The sequence below is a fragment of the Anomalospiza imberbis genome, chromosome 19 (assembly GCF_031753505.1).
Source record: "Anomalospiza imberbis isolate Cuckoo-Finch-1a 21T00152 chromosome 19, ASM3175350v1, whole genome shotgun sequence".
NCBI classification, from domain to species: Eukaryota; Metazoa; Chordata; class Aves; order Passeriformes; family Viduidae; genus Anomalospiza; species Anomalospiza imberbis.
In genome coordinates, this window is record NC_089699.1 from 1,800,604 (window position 1) to 1,816,841 (window position 16,238).

The window sequence follows — 16,238 nt, forward strand, 5'->3', positions numbered from 1 at the left end:
TCTCCCAACTCAAACCACTCGGATTCTGTGATAAGTTTCACATTGCTGCAATGAATTTATGAAAGGTGATGTGCTCCTTGTGACGACAGAGGACCTGATAAAGGCTCTAAAGCTCCTTTGCTCTTCCATATTCCTAAAAGCAGAGAAAGGTTTTGGATAAACACAGCCCAGCAGCTGCTAGGAGGGGCCAGCACTTGTGAAAAATAAATTTCCAAACTCTGTGTTTCTCAAGAGGAGGAGAAGAGTTGGAGTTCAGGCCTGAAGCATTTTTTTTCCCCATTTTCATGAATAAAAACTGCATTATATATACATTATACACACACATATATAAACATATACATACACATATATACAGACATATATATATATAAAATAAGTGGTTATTGTGCAGCTACATTATAGCATTAATATATATTTATTTATATATAAGAAATATTTTATAATACAATAAACATTTTATAATAACATATTTATATATTATGTATTAATATTTAGACATTTAAAAATTACTTATTTACAACATATATATTTAATAAATATTATAAATGATATATATAAATATATAGAAAAGATGTATGTGTGGTTTAATATATATATATATACATATATACATACATGGCAGGAATTCTGCTGAAAACAAAACCATTTAAAGGACAAACCCATCACATATACATACACATATATATATATTCACACACACACACATCTATATGTATATGAAAAAGAAGTGGTTATTGTGCAGCTACATTACAGAATTAATATATATATTTATATATATTATATATTTTATTATACAATAAGCATTTTATAATATAACATATATATATTTATATTTATGAATTTACAAATTATTAAATTACAACATATATATATATTTATATATTATACATTATATATATATATATAAAAATATAAAGAAAAAATATATATTAAAATGTATATAAATGTTTCAATGTAGCTGCACAATAACCATTTCTTCAAACCCACAAGCTGATAACCACCCCGGCAGGAATTCTGCTGAAAATAAAACCATTTAAAGGACAAACCCATCACAGATCCTTCATTAAAGAATAACCCCAAGCTCTTCTTTGCCCTCCACCTGCGTGCCCCCATCCAGACTTTTCCACGGGGGAAAAATCAGCAATCCCTCCGTGCTGGCTCTGCTCCAAAGCCATGGCTGCACCAAAGGGGCTCCTGCATCTCCTACCAATGGAGCAGAAAATTGCTTCAAGGCTGCAGCAGCAACACCTCGGTGGGGCAGGGGCTGGAATCAGCAAGAAAGCAGCACCCACGGCTATTGTAAATGCAGGTGAACCGGGTGGGAAGAAATGCTGATGAGTGACTCCAGCTCAGGAGGATGAATGATTTCTTTATTATAACTATGCTATAACACATTAATATACTATTTAAAGGAGATACTAAACTACAAACCTACTTGTTCTAACTGCCGTATCTAACTCACTCACAACTCCTGACCCTCTCTGAGAGTCCAGACTCAGGTGGGTTGGGTTGGCCATCAGCTCCAACAATCCTCACCAGAATCCAACCAAGCAATCACCCCAGGGAAACAATTCTCCAAACACATTCCACACGGGAAAAACAAGGAGCAGAAATTGAAATTGTTTTCTCTTTCTTTCCCTGTGCTGCTCTATGAAAAATCCTGAAAGAAAGGAGAATGTCCCTGTGACACAGGGCCAATGGGGCCATTGTGTCCCACATCCCAGTGTGCTCCTGGTGCCGAGGGGAAATGTGTGTGTGAGTGGCAGTGAGAGCTCAGAGGTGCTCCCCAGCCAGAGGGGGATGATGAATGTGCTGCAGTTGGCATAAAGTGGAACCCGTGCCAACGTGGGGCCCTCCTGTTCCTTCCAGTCCCCCACCTACAGCTCTCCCAAACACCACATTATATTTTTAGCATTTTTATTTTCTTGGAAAAATATATAAACTGCAGTTATAAAATGTGTTTAAACAAATGAAATGGAGCTAGCAGGTGTACAAAAAATCGCCTAAAATGCTTCCCAGAGCTGCAGTTAAACAAAAAAAAAAAAAAAAAAGTAAACTTAAACAGTTCCATAGTGGAAAAAATAATCTCTAGGTACTATATAAATGTCTTTTTTTTTTTTTTTTTTTGCAGTACACTCAGTTTCAGTTTTGATTCCTAAAAGCCACTTAGACGTGTTCTTGGGTTGGATCACCCAGATTAAGGGGGTTAATTCTCCAGAGCTGCCATTATTGTAAATTCTGATATCACAGAATCCCAGGATGGTTTGGGTTGGAAAGGACATTAAATCCCATCCCATCCCATCCCATCCCATCCCATCCCATCCCATCCCATCCCATCCCATCCCATCCCATCCCATCCCATCCCATCCCATCCCACCCCTGCCATGGCAGGGACACCTTCCACTGTCCCAGGCTGCTCCAAGCCCTGTCCAACCTGGCCTTGGGCAATTCCGGAGTTCTTCTCTGGGCAGCAGCACTTGCCTGGGGAAGCTGATTTGCAAATCTGTGCCTCTTTTTAGTTATTTTCTATTTTTGCCATCTCCCTGATGAATCTGGAGAAGGCTTCGGTTCAGTTTGAAAATGATTTCTGTTAATTTTTGGTAGAATAAGGTTGCATTTTCCAGTTTAATCCAACCTGAAGGCCTGCTGGCACTGCCCTGAGAAATAGAAGTGTAAAGAGAGAGATTTGTATTTGGATGTGTGGATATAGAGAGGATGTCAATCCAAAATAATTTATAATCAAAATACACCCTTAGCCAAGAGACAGGAGGCTGTGTAAAGAAAGAAAATAATTCATTCTAAGTAGAGCTGGAAAGAGAGTTTTATATTGTGCTTGTGCTGCCTGCTTAGATGGAAATCCGAGAGGAAAGGGAGGTTAAAATTCAGTGGGTTTTGACTTCTCTTTGCCCCCCAAAGGCTCAGAGGGCTCAATACTTTGAATTTTGGTGTCACCCATCACTATCTCCTCGTAAGAATTGCTGAGCACTTTTAGCACAGTGAGGGAGGAGTTGGGCTTTCATTTGACAAGAGAAGTGACATTTTTATGGGCCTGGCTCTGAACATTTTTCTCTGCCTCCTCAAATTTTGGTGAACTTTTGGTTCTGTACCAGTCCTACAGGCGACTTTCCTTTCAGCAATCAGGGCTAGCAAAATACATTATTTCTAAATGAACAAGCCCTCATTTATTTCCAGGAGAAAGCAGGAAAATGTGCCACACTCCTATTTCCAATCTTTCTGAAGCACTTTGGCTCTCTAAGTAAAAATTTTAATGCATAAATTTCATGCAAGATCAAAAGTTATTAAACCCCACTTTGTTCATTTGTTTTAGCCCAAAATATTATCAGCAACTCAGATAGAAATGTTGCAGCATTTATTTTTCAGGAATAAGTTTTTCAGTCATTCTATGAATTATTAAAGAAATATTGTTATCATTGCTACTGTTTTGACTAATTAAAACTTTTTTAAACAAATACCAAATTTGATCTGTGTATCTGAAAGGATATTCTGGATTATTCCAGCCCCAAATGTTTGATTCAGATCCTCAGTCCTGACTTTATGGAACCTCACTCTGGTTTGTTAATTTAAGTGTGATTCTCCATCTCCACTCAGTATTCCAATGAATTCATCTGCAATGCTGACAAATCCACACAGATGGATTATTCCCACTTGTGTGTCCAATTTTCTTTTAATGGGTCATTTTCCTCTGAATGGGTAATTCATTCCACGCCGGCTCTGCAGAACTAGACCTGGTTTAAATCCCCTCTTTGCTGTAGAGTGATGTAAATTGTGTGAGTTGGTGGGGAGTAATTTAGAAACTGAAGAGGGAAAGAAATGGAAAAAAGGAGGGATAGTTCCCTTGTCTGACATACAACGGTTCTGACTGCAGAGTCAGGCAAAGACAATTTAAATTAAAACATTTTTGAAGGCAGAGAGCTGTTGAAAAATGTTTGGAGATGTCTTCTCTTTATCATCAGCATCCCAGCTTCTTGTTATCCCCATCTCTGAAGAGAGTTAAAAACCCAAGCAGCAGGAATTGCTTCTGAAAGTCTGAAAGCAACCCAGATTTATGTTCTGACAGCAATGGACAAGTGGGAAATCTGTTTTAACTCCTCATCCATGGGAAGTTTAACATGGGAAGTTTAACATGAAGCTTAATGTGTGAAGTTCAATGTGAAGCTTAACATCTGAAGTTTAATGTGAGAAGCTTAAAACGTGAAGTTTAACATGTGAAGTTTAACACATGAAGTTTAACACGTGAAATTTAACATGCAAAGTTTAATATGTAAAGTTGAACATGAAATTTAACACGTGAAATTTAACACATGAAGTTTAACACGTGAAGTTTAGTGTTAAGTTTAACATCTGAAGTTTGACTTGGGAAGTTTAACTTTTGAAGTTTAACATATAAAGTGTAACACGTGAGATTTCACATGTGAATTTTAATGTGTGAAGTTTAACATGAAGTTTAATATATGAAGTTTAAAGTGTGAAATTTAGCTTGTGACGTTTAACATGTGAAGTTTAAAATATGAAGTTTAACACGCAAAGTTTAAGAAGTGAGGTTTAAAACATGAAGTTTAACTTGTGAAGTTCAAAACATGAAGTTTAACACACCAAGTTTGACGTGGTTTGCAGTGAGGCTGCTCAGAGCTCTCCGTACTTGAGCCCATCCGAGTGCACAGACAAGTGAAATCTTTTCAAACAAACAGGCTGGAAATTCTTGGCTTCTCCAGGAGCCGGCCTTATTTCCAGCAGATCGTGGTTTGGATTCCCATCCTGCCCTTGGCATTCCAGTTTTCCCTCTGCTTGCCACAGCTAGATTCTGTTTGCTGTTTCTGGACCGAGACGCTGAACAAGATCCCGGTGCCTCAGGTAGGCGATGTTTTACCGTGCAGGAAGAAATCCCTGTCTGAAGTCAGGGAATGGAACCTCCTGGTTAACAACTGGCAGACCTACAGGAAAGGGATTGAGCTGCCGTCAGTAGGTAACTTATTAATGGCTGGTGTTTAATTTCTCAGGGTAAAGCAGAAGAATCTGGTGGTCCTCCCATGAGCGGTGTAAGTACAGAAGGGGCTGTGTAGAAAGGTAGTGCCGTTTCCTTCCAGCCACCATTAAGGGCCTCGCAGATCTGCCAGGAAAAGGAAAATCAACCTTCTGTGGAAATCCAGCAAAAGGCCTTTTCCCCTTTAAATCATTACAGCAGAGCTTAATGGTGCATCAGCGAGCAGAGCGTGTTCAGGCCAGATGCACACGGGGTTCTTGGATGGCTGCTCTGCAGACACTGAAGCTCCCCATTTCCTCTGTAGACTTCCCAGACTTGTTGGAGATGGAATAACTGCATTTCCCTGGAATTCTGAGCTGGTGAAGTCCACAGGCTGTTGGGATCAGGGATAATATCTGTTGCTGAGCTTAGCTCTGCTCTACCCAACCTGTGCCAGCTCCTCTGAGCGTGGCTGGGAGAAAAACCAACACCAAGGAGAGAAGGAAGAGTCAGAGACAACTGAAGCATGGCTGACAAAACCTCGGTGAGGCATAAAAGGGTTGTGATTATGCTCAAAATGAGAGTCACCAAAAAAAAAAAGAGAGAGAAATCCTTTCCTTCTTAAATGCAAAGACTCATCCTGAGCCAACAGATGCATGGAAAGAGAATTTTCATTGGCTGGAGACCAAATTAGGGACAATGCTGTACATGAAACTTGCTCGTTTGACCAATGTTATGCTTCATTTTCATCAGCGCTGTCCATGGAATATTAGATATTCTGGCAGTTATTTAATAAGGCCAAGGCACACAAGGAGCTCTTTAAGGTAAAAAGTAAAATAATCTCTATTTTCTCTTCAGGAGGTTTTGGCAAATGGGAGAAGATGGAGGAGAGGGAATAAAAAGTGTATGTGAAACAAAAGTTTTAACAGTCTGTCTAACCAATTGGGATAATTAAGTTTTACTTCAGCCCTCAGGAAACCCCAGGGAAGTTTGTGGCATCCCAGTTCATGTGCATATTAAGTAGGGGATCATGTAACCTTCATGCAAATCTGGAAAGGGCTGGATTGGAAAGAGTTGTGGCCCTCATTTGGAGCTCTATCAGTCCGAGGCAGCCGTGTTCATCCAGGGCTGTACCGGGCTGCACAAAGTTGGGTTTGGATTCACCAGAGCTCTCCAGATTAGAAGGGGAGGCCGTGAAAATGTAGGGAAGAACATGAGCTGAGCCAAAGGGGTGGGAACCCTGCCCAGACATCCCTCAGAACCAGTCAGCATCCCAGTGGGACATCACCAGGGATCCCTCAGGGCCTGTGGAAAGCTGGGAGAGGGTGAACAATGTTCTCCCATTGTCCCACACAAACCCAGTTCCCATTTCCCTCCCTTCTGACTGGTGCAGGACACAGAACAATTTTCATCACTGTTGGTGAAAATACTTGAGTTGGTGCCAGAGGTGCTGGAATTAGGTCCCACTTTATCCCCACGATGCCTCATGTTTTAGCTTTTATATTTTCCAGTTTCTTTGCTACTTTAGTGTGTGGGTCTGGGCTTCATATGAGGGGATGCTGAGCTCTCTGCACAGAGCAGGGAGACAAAACAATTCCTTCTCCAGCTGGGCACCAAGGACAAATGATCCAAACCTCAGGCCCAAGAGCACAAACAACGTGGGCTTAAGAGGGAAAAACAAGCAGGCTGGGACTGCATGGTCTGGAGCTGGAATTGGACAATGAACTCCAATGTGCCAATGGAGCAGAACTTGTAAAAGTGAGAGCCCCCGGGAGCGCTCGTGCATTTTGGGACCATTGTGGTTCATCTTGGGTGCAGCCCTGGCTGGGCTCTTGTGCTGCTGCCCAAGGTGGATCCATGGAGGAGATCCTTTTAATGAATCCCTGCTTTATTCTGTAGCTCTGTCCAGCCTCTGCTCCAGGTCAGCCTTCACAGGGCATCACCCCCAAGCCACTCTTGCCATTTACATCTTTTAGGATGCCCAAGGAGGGCAGGGGACCCCCAGGATTTGCTCAGGGCATGCTGAGTGGGATCTGCCACAGCCCCAGCACACTCTGCTTTGTGACTGCATGGGAGCTGTGCTGGAAGAAGTCAGGATCATTCCCTCAGATTCTCATTAATGGCATCTCCCAGTGGAGAAGCTGGAATGGGAGAAACCTCTCCAACAAGGGCAGCTTTGTCCCCTCAGCAGCTTGGTTGGCAAAGCAGCAATTTTAGCTTCTTCCAAACATTCTTATCTGCCCAATGTACCCAAATCTGCTCACCCTCACCCTTAATCCTTAAGTTTCCTACAACATAGGAGCCATTCTCAGATCTTCACCCAGCCCTTCTTTAATACTTAAAACTCTCAGTTTACACTGACATTATTTCTTCCATTCAATACCTTGGTATTGAATTTGATTTACCTGGGTAAATCCTCAGCTGCTGAAATCAGCCCAGTTCCACAGGATAAAATTCACATGGTGGGGGGGGGTTTCTAGATTAAAAAAAAAAAAAGAAAAAAAAGTATGTTTTCATTCTAAATGAAGAAGAAAACATGAGAAGGTTTTGTGTGCAAAGTGATTCATTGCAACTTTTGTGGGGTCCCTGAGCAGATCCCAACCAGGTGTAGGAAGAGAAGAAAAGAGGATGAAGGAAAGAGACTAATTTTAACACATCAGCCACTAATGAGATCCAAAGTCACAGCTTCCAACCCTTTCCTTCTTTTCCCTTCTTCAGCCCTCAGTCCTCCAGCAGTCCCAAATATGATACAGCACTTCAGGAGACAAACATTCCTATGGCATTTCAGGAGTGCTGAGGTGGGAGAGATTGATATACCAAGGCCTTACAGCCAGGGGGGATTTTTTAGCCCCCCAAACAATGCTGTTATAGAACATGTCCTCACAAAATATTCAACCCTTGCACATTTCCATTTTGGGCTTGCAACCAGGTGTGTCTGAGCTCTCTGCAGCAGGGTTTTTACCCAGCGTGGTTCCTGGAATTAGAATGCAGCTTTATCCCCGTGTGTTTTCTCCAGCAGCCTCAGTTCCTGGACAAGCAGTTCTTGCCTTGCACGTAGGTCACCTCCATGCTGGAAAAAACCTGCAAATAGCTCACCTCATGTCCTCCAAAACACACAGGCATCTTCCCTGAGATGTTTCTCTTGGATTTCTTGGCTTGGCTGTCTCCAGGGTTGGGAATGTGCAGACTGTGTTACCTGTGCTCCAGCTATTTTGACAAAGCAGTGGGAACGGAAGGATTAAGGTTGTGGCACCCTCTGAGCTCACTTTTGGTGGATCCCAACCAACAAAACTGGGAGCAAAGAGGACATTTAGCACAGACCCTGCACTTCAGTGCTCTGGCCTGGAGCAGTGAGTCCAGCCCAAGGCCACAGTGGTTGTTCCCTTGGCTCAGGTGGCAGCATCACATTGCTGGGAATGTCCCAGGCTCGCTCTCACAGGTGACCTTCTGCCACAGCAGCACTTTCCCAGATGCTCAGTGGCAAAAACGGAGCATTTCATGGAGCTGCTCTGGAAGAGGCTGTTCAAGCTGCTCTGCAGGGGAGAGGGGGAGGCACCTGCCAGGAGGGCTGGGCTTGGTGTGATTTTGGTTCTTGAAAGGGTTTTGGACTGGCTGGTTCCTTGAGTCCCCTCCAAGCCCTATCTCACAGGATCCTGACCATCTGTATTTTCACCCCCACTGCACCCAAAACTCATCTCTAATTCTTTCCCAGACACCCAGTGTGCCTATCCCTGCTAAGGAACAGAAAACTCCAGTCCATGCTGAGCACTAACCCACCCCACTAATCAGAGAAGGGTTAAAAACACGATTGGTGGGCACGGCCCCCCCTGTTCTCTGCAAGGTTGGTTGGAATTGTGACTCGAGACTGACAGCTTGCCTGAGTGTTTGTGGTTCAGCTCGAAACCACAAGAGCCAGAAGCACATGGTTTACATTCAGGGTCTCTCTCCAGCTAACACGAACCAGTTGTTCCAGAAGCTTGGCTATCTCTTGGAGAAGAGTTTTGCACTGGGATCAGCCTTGATTCACCCCAGACGGCCCTTTGGAAAACCAAAGCAAAAAAAAAGGAAAAGTTTCAAAGCCTTGCATTTACTTTTTTTTTTTGTTTATTTTTGCAGCTTGTAAAGGAGCTACTAATATCCTGGTTGTAAAAAAGGAAAAAAAAAAGGGAAAAAAAAGAAGAAAATTTGAAATGCCAATCAAAAGCAGTGCCAAATTAGGGAGTGTTTACTTCAAAAAAATGGTTTTTGTTGCCTTTTTTAAGGCAAATTCCTGTAATGTAGTAATGTTGGGGAGGGCATGGAAAGATGAGACTTAATTGACTCAAAAAATATATTTAGACCAATCTTTTCAAATTTGGATGGGTAAAATGAGACACAGAGTAGGGCTAAGGTTTAGTCCATGAGCTTGCAGATAAAAAGCATTAAATATACCCCTAGCACTGGTCACTGAGCTTAATTCCACTGCCACAGAGAACCGTAAGTTTAATCATTACTTCTAATGAAGGGTGGAAATTGAAATGCACAAGGAGGAATGTCCAGGTGTGGGTAACTCCTTCACAAACCAGGTGAAGGCATCATCACCCAGCTCGTGTTGGAGTGGCAATCAAGTGGGGGTCAGTATTTAAAAACCCACGTTTCTTGTCCCCTCACTGGTTATCTGCCCTGTGCTGCTTGTCACCGAGCACAGATTTAGCACATCCTCTCTGGATTTCTCACGTCCTGGCTGGAAGGAGCTGCTCCCGAGAAGGTGGGACTTGTCACAGTGAGGTGTTACATGTGCAGAAACCCTGGGCAAAAGAACAGCCCTTGCAGCTGGAGAGGCAGCAGATCAGGCAAGAAAGTCACACCAGCAAGGCAGAACAAAGGCATGCACGCCTCGAGTGTGCAAGAGGCTGATTTGCTTTAATAATGTTAATTATCCACTCGCACACACTGAAATGAGGCAACGTCCTTCAGGCCCTCTGAGAAGTGAAAGAGCAGTAATTCGATAAATTATTGTGGTGAGGAAAGAAACCCAGTGCTCAGTCACCCCAGATCCCAGGTATTAGGACTGAAATGAATTCTCCTCTAACGACTTCCCATCACCCAACCCCTGGGATTATTTGTTTTTGTCTTTCTCCTCCTTGATATAAAACTGGTTCCAAGCTATTACATTACAACAACATGGAACCGCCTTCTGTCCTCGGAGGTGAGGAGCTTGAAAGAGAGAAAGAATCCTCCTCTGCTGTGTCTCTCTATCTCCTAGTTAGGAATAAGTGACCATAAAATCTGTGGATGTGTGAAACCACAATATATTCCCCTGTTCTGCCATTAAAAGCCACTCACAACACGAAGGTGAATCAAGGGTGGGAGGAGCGTGTGATTATACACCAGGAGTTTGCTTCCAAGAACAGATTACATTTCTGGGAATTCCAAGTACCATATATTTTATTTTAGTATTATGGGAATTTTCAAAAGGCTTCTAACATTACTGCTCTTTAAGCTGCTCTATAATCGCCGGGTAATTTTTATTAACAAAAAGACTTTATACCTTGAGAGCCACGCAGGGGCTGGGGCAGGGCTGCTGGGCTGAGATGCTCTGTAGGTGCATCAGAGCTGCCCTGGCAGGTTTAAGTCTGACTGGAAATGCAGGTTTAAGGTGAATTTCTCTTGTTTGAGCCATTTGGTGGGGCTACACTGACCTTTTCACCACACACACACACTCTTAGGGACCCTCCTTCTTTTCCACTTCCTTCCTGTTTCTTCAGACCTCCAAAGGTTTTCACCTCTTCACTTTAATGATCACATTTGTGAAAGAGAGGCCTAAAATAATGAGGCTTTGCTCCTGTGGTAAAGAGACATTTTAATTAAAATTAAATGAATGAATTGAAAACTAGTGGTAAAAGCAAGGTTTAAAACTGGCAGAGGGCAGGGCTAGGTTAGATTTTAGGAAGAAATCCTTTACTCTAAGTGGGGTGAGTTCCTGGAAGAGGTTTCCCACAGATCTGTGGAATCCTCATCCCAGGCAGTGTCCAAGGCCAGGTTGGATGGGGCTTGGAGCACCATGGGATGGTGGCAGGTGTCCCTGCCTGTGGCAGGCACATTCTTCTCTCTCTCAGGATTTTTTTCACAGAGGAGCACAGAGGAAAGAAAGAGAAAACAATTTCTATTTCTGCTCCTTGTTTTTCCCATGTGGAATGTGTTTGGAGAATTGTTCACCTGGAGTGATTGCTTGGTTGGATTCTGGTGAGGATTGTTTGAGCTGATGGCCAATCCAACCCACCTGAGTCTGGACTCTCAGAGAGGGTCAGGAGTTGTGAGGAGTTAGATATGGTAGTTAGAACAAGTAGGTTTGTAGTTTAGTGTCTCCTTTAAATAGTATATTAATGTGTTATAGCATAGTTATAATAAAGAAATCATTCAGCCTCCTGAGCTGGAGTCACACATCAGCATTTCTTCCCGCCGGGTTCACCTGCTTTTACAATACCTGCCCATGGCAGGGGCTGGAATTAAATGATCTTCTTAAGATCCTTCCAACCCAAACCATGCTGGGATTCATTCCATGAGGATGAGCTGGGAAGAGGAAACGCGCCAAGCTCTTGATCCCTACAAAATGATCGACACTGAAATGCTTGGAGCAGGATGATCCCTGTTCCTGCCTCAGTGTGCTCCGGGGTGTGTGGGAGAGCTGGGGACAGCTGTGCACAGGGAAAGGAGTCCCCAGACTGTGCAAAGCAGTGCCAGGAACATGGAGAACCCTGCGGGAAGACGGAACGTTCCAGAGGCGTTCATCTGCTGCCGAGCGAGGAGTTGGACGGCAGCATTGAGAACGTCCTGCCCAATTTGCTTTTAGATCTGTTTATTTTATTTCGTGGGGACTTTTTAGTCCTGCCCATTGTGAGTGTCTTTGGTTACAGCAGGTTTTATTTCAGGGATCAACCCAAATCTACTGAGAAGGGAAAGTGTGTCCCTGACAGATGCCATGAGCCATAAATAACCCACGGCACGGCCCTGCCAGAGCCTTGGCAAGGCTCACAGAATGTCCTGAGGTGGAAGGAACCCACCAGGATCGACTCCAACACCCAAATCCCACCCTGGGCATTCCTGGCAGTGCTGTCCAAACGCTCCTTGAGCTCTGGCAGCCTCGGGGTTGTGCCCATTCCCTGGGGAGCCTGGGGGAAGAACCTTTCCCAAAATCCAACCTAAGCCTCCCCTGGAACAGCTCCGGCCATCCCCTGGGTGCTGTCCCTGTCCCAGGGAGCAGATCGGTGTCCAGCAGAAGATGGGTTTGTTCAGGTGGTTGGTTCTGCCTGGAAGAAAAGCGAAAATCCTTTTCCAGAGACAGAATTTCCCTTCTGTAGAGTCCCACAGAATGACAGCTTGGGCTTCCATCTTTGATTATTTTGCTTTAGATTTACAGAACATCAAAACACACCAAGAACCTTCCACCATCAAAGGGTTTTTTAAAGCAAAAGCAATGAAATTGGTTAATTCTTAATTCTTCTGTTTCCATTTAGGGTGCTTTGTTTGCAAATGTGGCTTCCAGTGTCTAGGATTATCAGACTCCTTTTGATGCCTGATATTATGACAAGTTACTTCTCACTTTTTTTCTATTGGGACAAATCATGTTTATGGAAACACAGAAGGGAGGGAACAATACGTTCAGGCTTAGGTTTTACTTTCCTTTAAATAAAACCATCTGAACTGCATTTTGTTTGGAAATGGAATGATTTTCTGCAATAAAATAATAATAATAAAAAATCAGAGTGGTATTGTACCAAAATCAAATTGAAACAAAACAATATTAAATTAATAATATTAAATAATACCACTTTTACCAGAATGGGAAATTTTTACTCTTAAAAAGCTGAAACACCTCAGTGTTGGAGCTCTCAAGAGAGCACAGAATTTTCCCTAATTCTATTGGAAGTGTGATAACCTCCTGTGGATAAGGATCTGGAGCCTGGTCTGTGATTTAGGACATTTTCTCACATGAACACAAATAATTCACTGCTTTGTGCAATCTAGGGGTGGCCCACAGAAACAAACCCCATAATTATTTATGAACCCTCTGATCTTGGTTTGGCCTTACTGGTCCTAAACGTGGAGCAGCTTTTTCCACCTGGGATTAGGAATTGCAGCTGTGGCTGGGAAGGGGCTGGGAGGGGACACAGCTGGGAGGGACATGGCACAAGGGGGTTCTGCCCCAGCTGAGGAGCCAAAGCCAGGGAGAAATTTTTACCTGACTGCAGCCCTCACTCTTAGAAAATTCTCAGGATAATTAAGGTTGGAAAAGACCTCCAAGATCATCGAGTCCAACCTTTGGCTGAATCCTGACGTTCTCACTGAACCCTATTGGATCTTCTCCAGGTTAAGGCTCCATGGGGCATGTGGGGTTGGACTGGAGGACTTCTGAAAGTCCCCTCCAACCCAAACCACTCAATGATTCCATGATTCCACTCTCCACATCCCCGCAGGCCTCTGTCTGTCCCTCATGTCACATCACCTCCCTATGTGACAAGACACGTTTTGGACTCCAGCCTGGGATATGACAGAAGCTTCATCCCTCCCCATCATCAATGGAATATTTAATTTCAGAATTACACAGAGCTTGAAGGAAAGGGCATCTCCATCAAATACAGATCAGCAGGAGCAATGCTTGAAGAACCAAGGTGGAGCTTTGTGGTTCTGCAGGAGCTCCAGTGGAATGGGCATCGTGGCCTTTGTGGGGTGCACAAACACCAGGGAGGCTTCCAGGAGTGTCAGTGACCTCAGCCAGCCCAGACACATGCTGGAGTCCAGCTCACAGCTGACTGGAATCCTGAGGTTTTACTGGCCCACAGCCAGTTTGAAACCCACTCGAGCCACCCCGGTATTTTATAACATTGTAAAGACTTTATTGTTTAAAACATTTCAAAAATTCTCCACACAACCTGGCGGCCTCCCAAAACCATCTTAAATGAGCCAAAACTATCAGCAGCCACCCACCTTCCTGTCCATTATCCTCTGATTAATGACATTCCAGCACCAGGGTCTGACATTTGGGGTCTCCCTGCTGCAGGACCTCTGTGTGGATGTGGTCCCTGAGACTGCAGAGTGTCTGTGGGGTTGGCAGCTGTGTTTTACCTGTGGGTAGCTCTTTGGCATGGGGGGACTGTGCAGGAGGGGGCTCTGGGGGTGCAGAGAGACCAGGGCTGGCAGCATCTTGGAAAACCTTCATTGGACATGGCAAAGCAGGAGAAACTAAAACACACTGAAGTTTCTGTTTCTGGATCGTTTCAGTTTCTGGATGGTTTCCGTTTCTGGATGGTTTCTGTTTCTGGATCCTTTCTGTTTCTGGATCCTCTCTGTTTCTGGATCTCTGTTTCTGGATGGTTTCTGTTTCTGGACCCTTTCTGTTTCTGGATCCTCTCTGTTTCTGGATGGTTTTTGTTTCTGGATTGTTTCTGTTTCTGGATCCTCTCTGTTTCTGGATCATTTAAGTTTATGGATCCCTGTTCCTGGACTTTTTTTTTTTTTTTTTTTCTGGATTGGTTCTGTTTCTGGATGGTTTCTGTTTCTGGATGGTTTTTGTTTCTGGATTGTTTCTCTTTCTGGATCCCTGTTTCTGGGATGGTTTTTGTGCTCTTTGCCCACTCATCTTGTACCTTCTGAGGAAAAACAACCATAAGAACAACCTGAACAAATAGCTACCAGCCAACCTTTTCAGCTGGAATTAATTATTGAATTAGCTGCTCCATCAGGAAAAAGAACAGCAATGTTTATTTCCTGTTACAGATGCCATGCACAGATGATAATTAGTTAAAGGATTTAAGTGGTTTAATGAGGATAATAAGGCCCTGGCCCAGGTGCCCAGAGGAGCTGTGGCTGCCCCTGGATCCCTGGCAGTGCCCAAGGCCAGGTTTCACAGGGCTTGGAGCAGCTGGGACAGTGGGAGGTGTCCCTGCCATGGCAGGGGGTGGCACTGGATGGTTTTTGAGGTCCCTTCCAACCCAACACAAACCATTCAAATGCCATGATTCCTGGATTCCTGGATTCCCTGATTCCATAATTCCCTGATTCCATGATTCCCAGATTCCATGATTCCCGGATTCCCTGATTCCTGGATTCCCTGATTCCATGATTCCCGGATTCCCGGATTCCATAATTCCCTGATTCCATGATTCCTGGATTCCCTGATTCCCTGATTCCATGATTCCCTGATTCCCTGATTCCCTGATTCCCAGATTCCCTGATTCCATGATTCCTGGATTCCCGGATTCCCGGATTCCCTGATTCCATTATTCCTGGATTCCCTGACTCCATGATTCAGGCACCTTGCTGAATGGCCATGCTGCTCCCTTGTGCTGTGGATGCAGGAGGTTTTCCAGGGAAGCTGCTTTTCTGAGTAAAGCCATGAAGAAAAGACTCCAAAGTGCTCTGGAGTCAGAAGTTGCCACCTGTACAATGTCACCCAGTCCCTGCATGGCCCCGGGCACATGACAGAAGATGAGCAGAACATCTGCTCTGTGATTCCAGCCAGAGCTGGGCATCCAAACAGCTTTCAAATCTGGATCACAGGATCATTTCTTCCTGAGAACTGACTTTCCCACAGCATTAATTCTGGTGCAAAGCAGGCACAAGGACACGTGCTGCTTTGCTGTGCGGGTCCTTCAGCAGATTGGGGTTTTATTCCTGGGCTCTGTGCTCACCTCCACCCAGAATTTGGTGCTGTTTTTGTTCTACACACAAACATTTCTGGCTTCATTCCTGCTTGACTCTTTACATGTACGTGTTTGTTCCCATGTCTACACCAATATATAGCCCAAATGGGGGTAGGAGCCCAGCAGATGATTTTTCAGGAGGTTTTATTTCCATGAGAAGCTTCAGAGCACATTTTCACTCAGCACTGACTCATCGTTCACTCTCTCTTTTTTATTTTTTTTTTTTTATTGCTGCCTAATCCAAGAAACTCTGACTAAGTCAGCTCTGCCACGTCCCGAGTGTAGCAGGGATTCCTTGATGCAAACAGAACTGGTAATTCTCCTCTGAAATAGCAAGAAATTGCTATTTGTGGGCTCCTGCTTTACGCAATGCTGACCTTGGCTGAGGCAGCCCCAGTGGAAAGGGCCGTGGTGCATGAAGTCAGTGCCACTGTGGTAAATAAAGGCCCAATTTCAACATCTCCTGGCACAGCAGGCAGAGCCGGGCAGGGGCACCGAGCTGGATTTTCTGAGCAGCAGTCTGGGAACCTCATGGCTCTGTGTCATGGGGACACAGCCCAGCTCGGTGTCTCAGC

The 16,238-nt window shown here is 44.1% G+C and overlaps 1 long non-coding RNA gene across 1 annotated transcript; it reads right to left on the bottom strand.

The window, feature by feature from the left end:
• Positions 1–12,447: 12,447 nt before the first annotated feature.
• LOC137485443 (uncharacterized) lies at positions 12,448–13,450 on the bottom strand. The gene is made up of 2 exons (XR_011005311.1): positions 13,203–13,450; positions 12,448–12,694 (listed from the first exon to the last, which is right to left on the bottom strand). It is a non-coding gene; the product is annotated as an uncharacterized lncRNA (long non-coding RNA).
• Between the last annotated feature and the right edge of the window lie 2,788 nt (positions 13,451–16,238).